This window comes from Cariama cristata, unplaced genomic scaffold, assembly GCF_000690535.1.
Source record: "Cariama cristata isolate BGI_N322 unplaced genomic scaffold, ASM69053v1 scaffold2469, whole genome shotgun sequence".
NCBI lineage: Eukaryota > Metazoa > Chordata > Aves > Cariamiformes > Cariamidae > Cariama > Cariama cristata.
The window spans coordinates 37,032-46,652 of NW_009635057.1; positions in this window are offsets into that span (position 1 = coordinate 37,032).

Consider the following 9,621-nt stretch of genomic DNA (forward strand, 5'->3'; position numbering starts at 1 on the left):
CGTTAGCTCAAGCTTTAGGTGAAACACTCCCCCCCCCCATGAGACAGGTGGAATACAGTGAAAGGGAAGTCTGTGGCACTCCTACTTGGTGTGGGAAGAGCCACACTCACTTGACAGGCATGGTGATACTACATCCTGTGACGAAGATTTAATTTCTATAATTTTTATTTCTGAAAAAAGGATCAATCCCCCACATTTTAAGTATGTTCATGAAGGAATTCCTAACAGTAAAACTGTGTGCAATGCTTTCCTCAAATCTTTTGCCTTCCACATACAGGATGGCTGCTTTCCAGCCAAAGCTATAGAAATGGGCTGCTCTGATTTATAACTGAGGGGTTTAAAATCAGGCAATCTAATTATTGACTTGATAGTCCACAACGTCTGCAGTCAGCAAAATTTAAAAAATGCAAAATATTGACAAGATCAGACAAATACATAATGAGGGAGTTATTAAAATGCAAATTGCCTGCCTTCTGGTACTCCTCCAGTGTACGGCACAGGACTCCAGAGCCTGCATCTAGCCCCAGCCTCCCTCTAACTCCGTGCTGGTTATGAGGGGGGAGAGAAATGGAGCTGGGGAAAATGAATGGGCAGAGCTACCACAAGCCAGCTGGATGGGCCTCCACATCACAGGGCCCCCCCAAAGAGAGATAGTGACTGCATGGGAATGGGAAGCATTGCAATGTATAAGGAACAGGCAGCCACACACACACTGGACCTCAGACCTTCCCGGGATTTCAGAAAGGCCCTGGCTGCAGGGCGAAGCCCAACAACAGCAGTTCAGGGCCACATCTTCTAGGGGAGAAGAGCCAGAAGTTGAAACTTCTTGAAAGTTGGTGAAACTTGACATCAAAATTCACGAAAGGCACTGCATTAAGATTTAGTCAAAAAACCCAAAAAGTCCAAAGAAAGGATGTGATGGAAATCTTCTCTATCCAACCTGCTCCAGGATGCTTGGACTCGGCTTGAAGAAGAAAAACGCCAGTGCCCTGATCTGGTTTGAGAACTCCTATCTGGAAGGCGAAAGAGGGTATCACTACAAGCCATATAATTCCCTCCTTTCTCATCTCTGCCCCCAACTTTTTCTTCTCATTTAAATAGCCTTATAATCCTGTGGACTATCTAGTATACACTTATTATTTCACCTTGCAGACACATTCTTGCAAGTCTGAGGGCTGTGTATGTGTCTAGATGTCTATGATAGAACAAGTAAAATAGTACCATTCCCAGTTGTGGGTTGGATGATCTAAGCCCCCACAAAGAGAAAACTTTGATGGATATTGTAATTTATGCAATGCATTTCAATCATGTTAATATTGCTGTAACAATCTCCAAAAACTACGCTAATATCGACGGTGACACCCAATTAACAGGCAAATACTGAGGCGGAGGTTAAATGCTAATTTTACATTAGCAGTTAGCATAAGAACTTCATTATGCCATCTTCTATTTTAAACTGTAGCCATCCCACCTTGTGCTGTGCTGCCATCCGTTCTTAGTCAGTATTACGTGAATCACAGTAATTCCTCGCAAGACAGACAGGTTCACAACTGTTGGTGCTAGATACCTGCCCAAAACCAGAAGAAAAGATGGTCCCTGCCCCCAAAAGCCCGCAGTAACTCTGAAGCTAAGCTTTATTGACACTTGGAAGGGAGATCTGGTGCAGGGTGTTAAAGTGATGGTTCGGACAGATGGAGGTAGGTACTCGGTGCTCCTGAAAACGCATCAAGAGGAAAAGGACACTGCAGCGATACAATCTCCGCTGAATATCAGTCCTTTTCAGTATCTGGTTAGGAGCATCCGTAGGCAGTGTGGAGTCAGGCAGTCAAAAGGTTGCTGAGCCTCCCTCACCGTTAGGCAGCAGCACTGATACAAAGCCAGTTCTTTATCTCGTCTTTCAGATAAATAAAATCTGAAATAGATGGAGCTTAACACACACCGATAACAGCAAAGGTACAGAAACAAACTGAAAAATACTACAGCATACTTGAAGGTACAGCCAGGACTGTGGTAAAGCTGTATTGAATTTGCAGAGAAATTAGATGCCTCGTTAACTGTGGATAGACGCACAACTGCCCAAATTTAAACTTCCTCCTTTCCCCAGCTCACCACAGTCACTACAAATCATGCAGCTGAATGAAAGCTGAAAAAGCACTTGGAGCTCGGCAATTTTGCTGTGGTGAGTCCAATAATAAATGAGGGAAGAGGGGTGGCAGCACTGATAATCTTTATATCAAAAACACATTTTCTGCAAAGCAACCTACTATTGTTCATATGTAAAATACATCATGCTGCTAGTAGGGAACAAACTGTCCTGCATTTTATAGATAGTCATTTTATTACAGATTCCCTCTGATTGTGACTCAAAAACCAAACGTTTCATGCATCCTTTCTTGTTAATAAATGCACGAGATACCCAACATGGCTGGATTATGTTATGCTGCTCTAGACAGTGGTTTAAAAAGCAGTGTTGGAAGGATATTGCTACTGTGCAGTATCACACATAAATTATTAACAAAAGTTAAGGAATGAAAGTAGAGCAAAGCTTCATCTGTCCAACTAATGTCAGCTCCTGAAACATGCTGAGCGTCATCCCCCTGTTCCCAAGTCGAATGGGCTGGAGGCAGCATGGTACCCAGGAGCCCTGGTCCCTATGGTATCTTTTCCTGGTCTTCCCATCTTTCTCCCTGAAGCAATTAAAAAATTCTGAAGGCTTCTTGGCAAGCCAGTTTTTTCTCTTCTCTCACTCCCTCCGAAGCCACAATCGCTAGGTGGGGCTTAGTTTTGTAAGTGCTAGGTCTTTCTCGTAACACTAAAAATGTGTGGATAGATGTAAGCAGCCTTGACCATGTGCAGGAAAATGTAGTCCATTGCTTATCAGTCGATTTGGCTTCACACCAAGAGTAACACGCTGCTATAAAGGGCCAACACAGTGTGAAAAAGGAGCTGTTCTACTAGAATACACTCCATTAATTCTGGTTGAACTGACATTCTCCTAGGACAACGGATCAAACCATGTTTAGACTATTGTACTAAGCGTGGCAGGGAACGGAGCAGCACGCTGGTTTCTCTCTGATGTCACTAAACAAGAGGCAGACCCCCCCCCCAAAAAAAAAAATAAATCTTGAAAATCAAATGTGGGATAAATTCTCACAGCATCATCTTTCACCAAAATAGTGTATCAGGTTTTAAACAAAAACCCCCACCACTGTAGCAGGAAAAGACACTGAAAAGTCAAAAATTCCAGACTCGCTACACTTACTGTAATTGTCCTTTATAAGAAGAGCCCTCTAGTTATGTGAAATGACATTACCTCACAGCCCCAGGCTCCCCGTGCTATGCACAGGAAGGAAGCAGACACACATCTCTTTAAGAGCCATTTCCTCTCTGCTCTATTAATTTCGGAGATTAAGCAAGCCACTCCTTTGTGGCATAATAGAGCAAGATAGAGCCATTGTGTTCGTGGAGAGTCCTGCTCACTGTTTTTCCACCTTTAAGCAGGGGGATGCCTTAGCACTTTATTCTCAGATGAAAAGCCAGAAAACTTGTAGCAGCCCTAAACCCCCCCTTAAATTACGATTTCAGCAGATAAGCCAGTGGCCCCATTCCTCTCCCCACCACTGATGAGGATTTCAGTGTCTCACTGACACAGTTCAGGATGGGGAAAACCCCAGTCGCATCAGATGAGGAATTCTCTTCTCAAGGGCCCTGAATCGACAGGGTTTTTTTGCTTGGACACACACATCCCACCTTCCTGTCCCTCTCTGCAGTCTTGAAGCCAAGGCACTAAATTTACTATCATTTTTTTCTTTTATTTTCTTCTTTTTGAAATTTGTACCTCCTTTTTGCTCTTTTGCCTTCACAGCACAAAATCCCTTCAGCTCGTACCAGATGCCTGATGACTTTTAATAATACAGAGGCCATCGCCTCTCTGTTTCAAAGACTATCAACACATCTGATGTTGGAGCCTGGGATTACACGGGCTACCGAAGTGACCACCAGCCGACCACAGCCTCAGCTATCCCTGAAGTTTTTTTGAAGGAAGAAGAGAGAAGCAGAAGATTCAGCCAATACCAGAGCAAGTCGGGATCCCCACTCCAAGCCTGGGCTTTCAAATTTCCTTCTAAAACCTCACACAGATGATTTAGCCTCAACTTCCCAGATTTCTTTCCAGACTGTTAAGCAAATGAGGTTGGAAACACGGGATGCTTTTGGAGTCAACTGCCATAGGAAATACCACTTTGCAGGAGTGCACAAAGCTGCAGAATCCTTCAGACTAGTTCACATTTTTTACAGCGTGTAAACACAGCCGTTACTAAATAGAAATGCCATCAGCAGCGAATGGATTTCTTTAGGGGGAGGAGGAAAAGAGATAACACACGCTCAGAGCTTTAGAGCATCAGAAGCAGCAGGAGAAAGCGCGATCTCCTGGCTGGAGCAGGAGCCCATGAGCCAGAACACTGTTTCTACTGTACCTTCCCTTGCAACAGAAAGTCAGGAACACAAAACCCATCCAGATAAAACAATTTGCCCATTCAGCAGCTTTCTTTTCATGAGCTGCTTCATCTTTGCAGGCTGCCCTCCCCCTTCCCATCCCCCGCCTTCCTAGTTGCCAACTGAAAACTTCAGAAAGAAAAGGAAAGGAGAAAGGAGTTGTTCAGACAAAGGCCTGATTCTCTGCAAGAGGAGGGCACGCACACCAGAAAACACAGTCACGGTGGTTTGGGCACGGTGCTGGCAAGTTAACTCTGCCAGTAGTTGTAGGAGTATGCTCCCCAGGCTCTGCTTCAGGTTTCGGGACCGCACAATAATGAAAAAGGAGGGAGCTGTAGCTCCTGCACCTTCAGCGCTGGCCTCCTGGATGTGTTTCTGGCCAACGCTGCCAGCTGGGTATTTGCGATCTCCACACCTTCTCCCAGCAGCTACATGGGGCAGGTTCCTTGCAAAGTTTTCCCTGCCTGTTGCCAATGGAAATCCTAACCCCTTCCAGAGACTTTTTGTCTGGGGCAACCTCTTGCAAGAGTGATTTTTTAAACGATTTTTCTTTTTCTTTTTTTTTTTTAACTATTAAATGGAGATACTTTTCTGATGTATGAATGTAAATCACCAGTTCATATTGCAGATGTGACTCAACAGCATTTAGATGCCAACATGTAGTTACTCCTGGATGGAGCAGGATGTGATTCAGCAACTACGGGCAAGTAGCAGTGTATCCCTTGCACCCTCCAGACTCCTTTTTTCTTAATAAATTAAACTAAAATTCAGTTTAGTCATTTTTACTTTGGTCTTTTTTTTATTACAGTCTCTATTGATCTAACAGAATACACACCTCTCACTGGTCTCCTCCAGTATTCAGAAGACCTATGAGGAATCATGGTATTGCCACACAACACTACCACTAAATAAATCCTGCGCTCGGCATCACGTCAGTCTCAGCCTCCGAAAAGCTTTCTTCCCATATTATCAAAATTTCACCCAAAACACAGCCCCCACCACAGCCGTCTTACACCAACAGCTGGAAGCAGCTTCTCTTTTGCTCTGTCCTGTGAGGACCGTGCCAGAGCAGAGCACATCAACTGCCTCTGGCCGGTGGACTCTGCTCCATGGGCAGAGCTTGGAAGAACACCATCATCCTCCACCCACATACGCGGGTTGCTGGGGAAGAGCAGAGACAAGGCAATTGCAAAACCCAGTGGAAACCTTTCTCTTTTACTCTGTTCCCTGTGAGGTACAGAAGGTAACTGACTGCACTTGAAGATATCAACCTATAAAGTTGAGCAAGCAGAAGCCCCGGTTGGCAGTGATGATACAGAGGGTGCACAAGGATGCTGGTGGGGACATGCCCACTGCCTGGACATGCTCCTTAGCATCTTCTCTAGAGCAGTTTTGAGTGTCTTCATGGAACTGCATGAAAGCAGAAGTGTTTATTTTTACATAGTGCTTTGCATCAAGGCTGGCGGGGGGAAAGCAAACTACCTGAGCAGTCTTGGAAGATCTAACAGGCAGGATTTATTAGTTTTAATACTAAAATATTAAAAAAAAACCTACCCTGATCATAAACTCAGGGACTTTGAGTCACTGGAGAAAGAGACATGGATTTTTTTTAAAATGTAATTTTGGAGTTTAGAAGCCCAGAATAAGTGGCAATATTAAAATCATCAGTCAAAGCAACCCTGTCTCCAACATACAAATGTTTTCTCACATCTTCTATAAAGGCAAATCTTATTCTCATATTGCTTTTATGCCAAACCCATTCGACAAAGGAAACAAGCATGCTCTTTGCCACCCACTTCACCAAGGGATTGCCAGAGGTGTCCCTCCACAAGGTTACCCTTGTGTCTGGGTGTAGTTCCTGGTACCGAAGAGACTCTGCACCACTTCCAGGGATTACGTGGAATTTGGTGACCAGGACTTTGCATTAGAGAAAATACCATGCCTATTTGGAAGGTGTTTTGGCTTCCAACTCCAGAAAACAGCTAGCCATCTACTTACACCTTACCTGCACAACAAATCTGCATCAGATTAGTTAAAAGGGTGAACTTAAGCTATTTGTATGAGAACTGTTTCTTCTGAAGTATAACAATGGCCTATTAGCTTTTGTTTAAATTGGTTCTTAATGGAGGTAAATAGAGTGAAAAGGAGGGGGTTTACCCGGTCTGTCTCAACCACAGCACACACCAGCTGATAAGCAACCTTGCTCAGACAAGACCTGAGTCTTCCTGGTTTAAATTCTGTCCTGAACATGAACAGTTTATCTTTCAGATGTGTTAAATCTCAGCTCTGCCATGCAAGAGTTACCTTCAAATAGGGTAAAAGCAAAACACAATAGAAATAAACTGCATAAACAGTGCTCAGCAGTCTATAGGCACGAGGAAAAAAAAATTTAAAAAAAAATTAAATTAATCAGAGCATAATGGCTTCAAAATTTGGTAGTTCAGAAAAAATTACCAGCCTTTCTTTGCACAAAGAAATATCCTTCTAATGCTTTGCAAGAAACAAAAGCAGGCACAAGGAATTACAGCGATAAGGTAAAAACTGTTCAACTCTAAAAGGAGATTGTAAAGCGAAGGGTAAAACTCCAAGGGAAAACTGAGAGTAAGGTTTCTTAATCTTACACTGAAGGGTTGTAAATGTGCAAGCTCAATCCCTCACAACCTTTTTTGAGTAAATAAAGGTTGAAAATGTTCTTTCTTTAGCGTGACTGGATTCCTTTCCAATGTGACCTCAACATGCCATTCCTCTGTCTTTATCTGCCGACACAGCAGAGCTGTTGACCTTTCACCAATGACCTGCGCAATCAATAAACAGCCGACAAACTATCTCAACAGAAATGCTCCACGGACAAGTTGCTCCCTCGCTCTCTACACCGTTAAGCTCTGCTGTTCCTGAACTTTTCCTCGGGCCCTCGGTTGTGTGTCAGCGTGACTTAACAAACAACACGGGGCTCAGAAATACATTTTCTTGGGCATTCCCTATCCAAACATATTAAACCAGTAAGTGGTTTTGCTGTTGTTTGCAGTCCCACAAACTGCTTTCATGTTACGTGTAGGATCTACAAGATCTCTACCTCATGCTAAGCACTTCATGTTGACTTCCAAGGACAGAATCCAAACTCACATAACTCAAACACACACAAACTCTCGGAGTGCAAGATAACAACTTTAGAAAATAAAAAAATCTTATTAAAAACTTGCCCAAACAACAATTGGCAAAGTCTTATCTTAAAGCACTTCATTAAACAAAAAAATTAACACAGTCCATTACAGATGCCTGGAATAAGAAAAGAAATTAATGCAGGTCAGAAAATATTAGCATTATTATGGATGTCTTTCAGATGACTTCCAATGCTATAAATTCCATTGTACTGTTACACTACATGAAAAAGGATCTAATGCAACATTTCAATCAATATGATTTAAGTATGCGTTTTGACTCAAGCAGATCCATATTTTAAAGGTGTTACAAAATGGGGAACCAGTAAAGTGCTGCAATGTGTTTTACTGGGGTACAGAAAAGAGAACAATCATTCCCTGCAGTGCTTACAGCAAACATACTGAAGCATTCATCAAGATCTGAGAAGCCAAAAGAATGAAAACTATTAGAGACCAGCCATAAGCAGAAATGAAACTAATTAGTCTATACAGTCTTTATCAAATTGAGTGAACACAAAGGTAAAGCAGAGGTGCAAGTACTGAAAAGGAACTTAAGATTATTAAAACTGAAAGAATAACAGTTTAAAGAGCTAATTCCCATGACATCTAAAATGCTTAACAGAGATGGAGTTTCTTTCTCTCTCTCTCTACATACACACATATTTATCAACATTTCTTAGTGTATATATATTTTTATAGATATAAAATCTTAGGAACACTTGCAATGGCTCTTAAAATGTTAATAATATTTGCTGATGCAAGATAGCTGAAATTTCAAAACCCAATAAGCCTGCTACAATTTGTTTGAAATACTACTTTCTCATATGCTCCACAGACTTCAGGAGATTGATTTATTGTTTCTCTCCCCACCATTTAAAAAAAAAATAATCGGTAGCATGATTACAACTGTGTTTGAATTGTTCTGTTAAATTAGTAATGTAAATCAGTACTAAGTGGAGCATAACGTGACATTCTTTTATACAGATTTTTTTTTTCAGTCTCTTTAACTTGAAAGTATGTTCACTGGGCATATTTAGGACCTACTAATGACAAAGATTAGCTCTTTAAAGGGCAGTGGCAGCAAAATTTTAGTAAAAGCGATCAAGTGATTAACCTGCTCATTACAGAAGTGAGAGTATTTGCATTGTTATCTGCACAGCAGAGCGCTGAAATGCATGCAGCAGCTCTGATTTATTTATTTATTCTTAATATAAGCAAGTAAGCACGGTTCAAATTACAGTATTTAACAGATTGCATTGATGAATCAATACAATATTCCACTGAATTTAAACTTCCAGCAGTCAAGAGCTATCAAAGCCTTTGATTAAAAAACCCTTGGTCTCTCTCATTTGAGTCCAGATCTTACAGCCTGATCCTCCAAGCAGGATTTCATAGGCAGGAGCCCTCTTGCATTTCACTGGCACTCAGGCTGCTTTCATCCATGGTCAAGATGCCTGCAAGACCCACCGAGGCTCTCTGCAAGCAAGAGAGAGTCACCTGCACCAAGCCCCAGGTATTTCTGAGGCATCTGCTAACAACTAGGTGAAGTGAAAGAATACACATTATAGATTTCTACGCGTTACAGATATTTCTCAGTGTGAGAGTGGGAATCAAACCTCCTGTTTGGGATTGCTTAAATAAAGTAGTACATGTTTCCAGCCATGGGTGTCTGCAGCCCAGGACCAGTAAACACAGCTTCCAGAAAAGCCGGGCATCCCTCTTGTCTGGTTTGTAAGCACAGGACACACAGGCATCAATGCAGGATGCTGGGTCAGGAAAAGAAGTGGCATGACTCCGCCCGACGAGGTAGAGATGCACGCAGGAGCCCTTGGCTACCGGCCACGATCCTCACCTGACTCACATTGTGACCGAAGCCGCATCACCCCACCATGCTGCGTGGTCATAGTGCTCTGACGAGGGGGATGAGCTGTGATTAATATAGGTGGAAGAAAATGCAAGCCCACCTTCC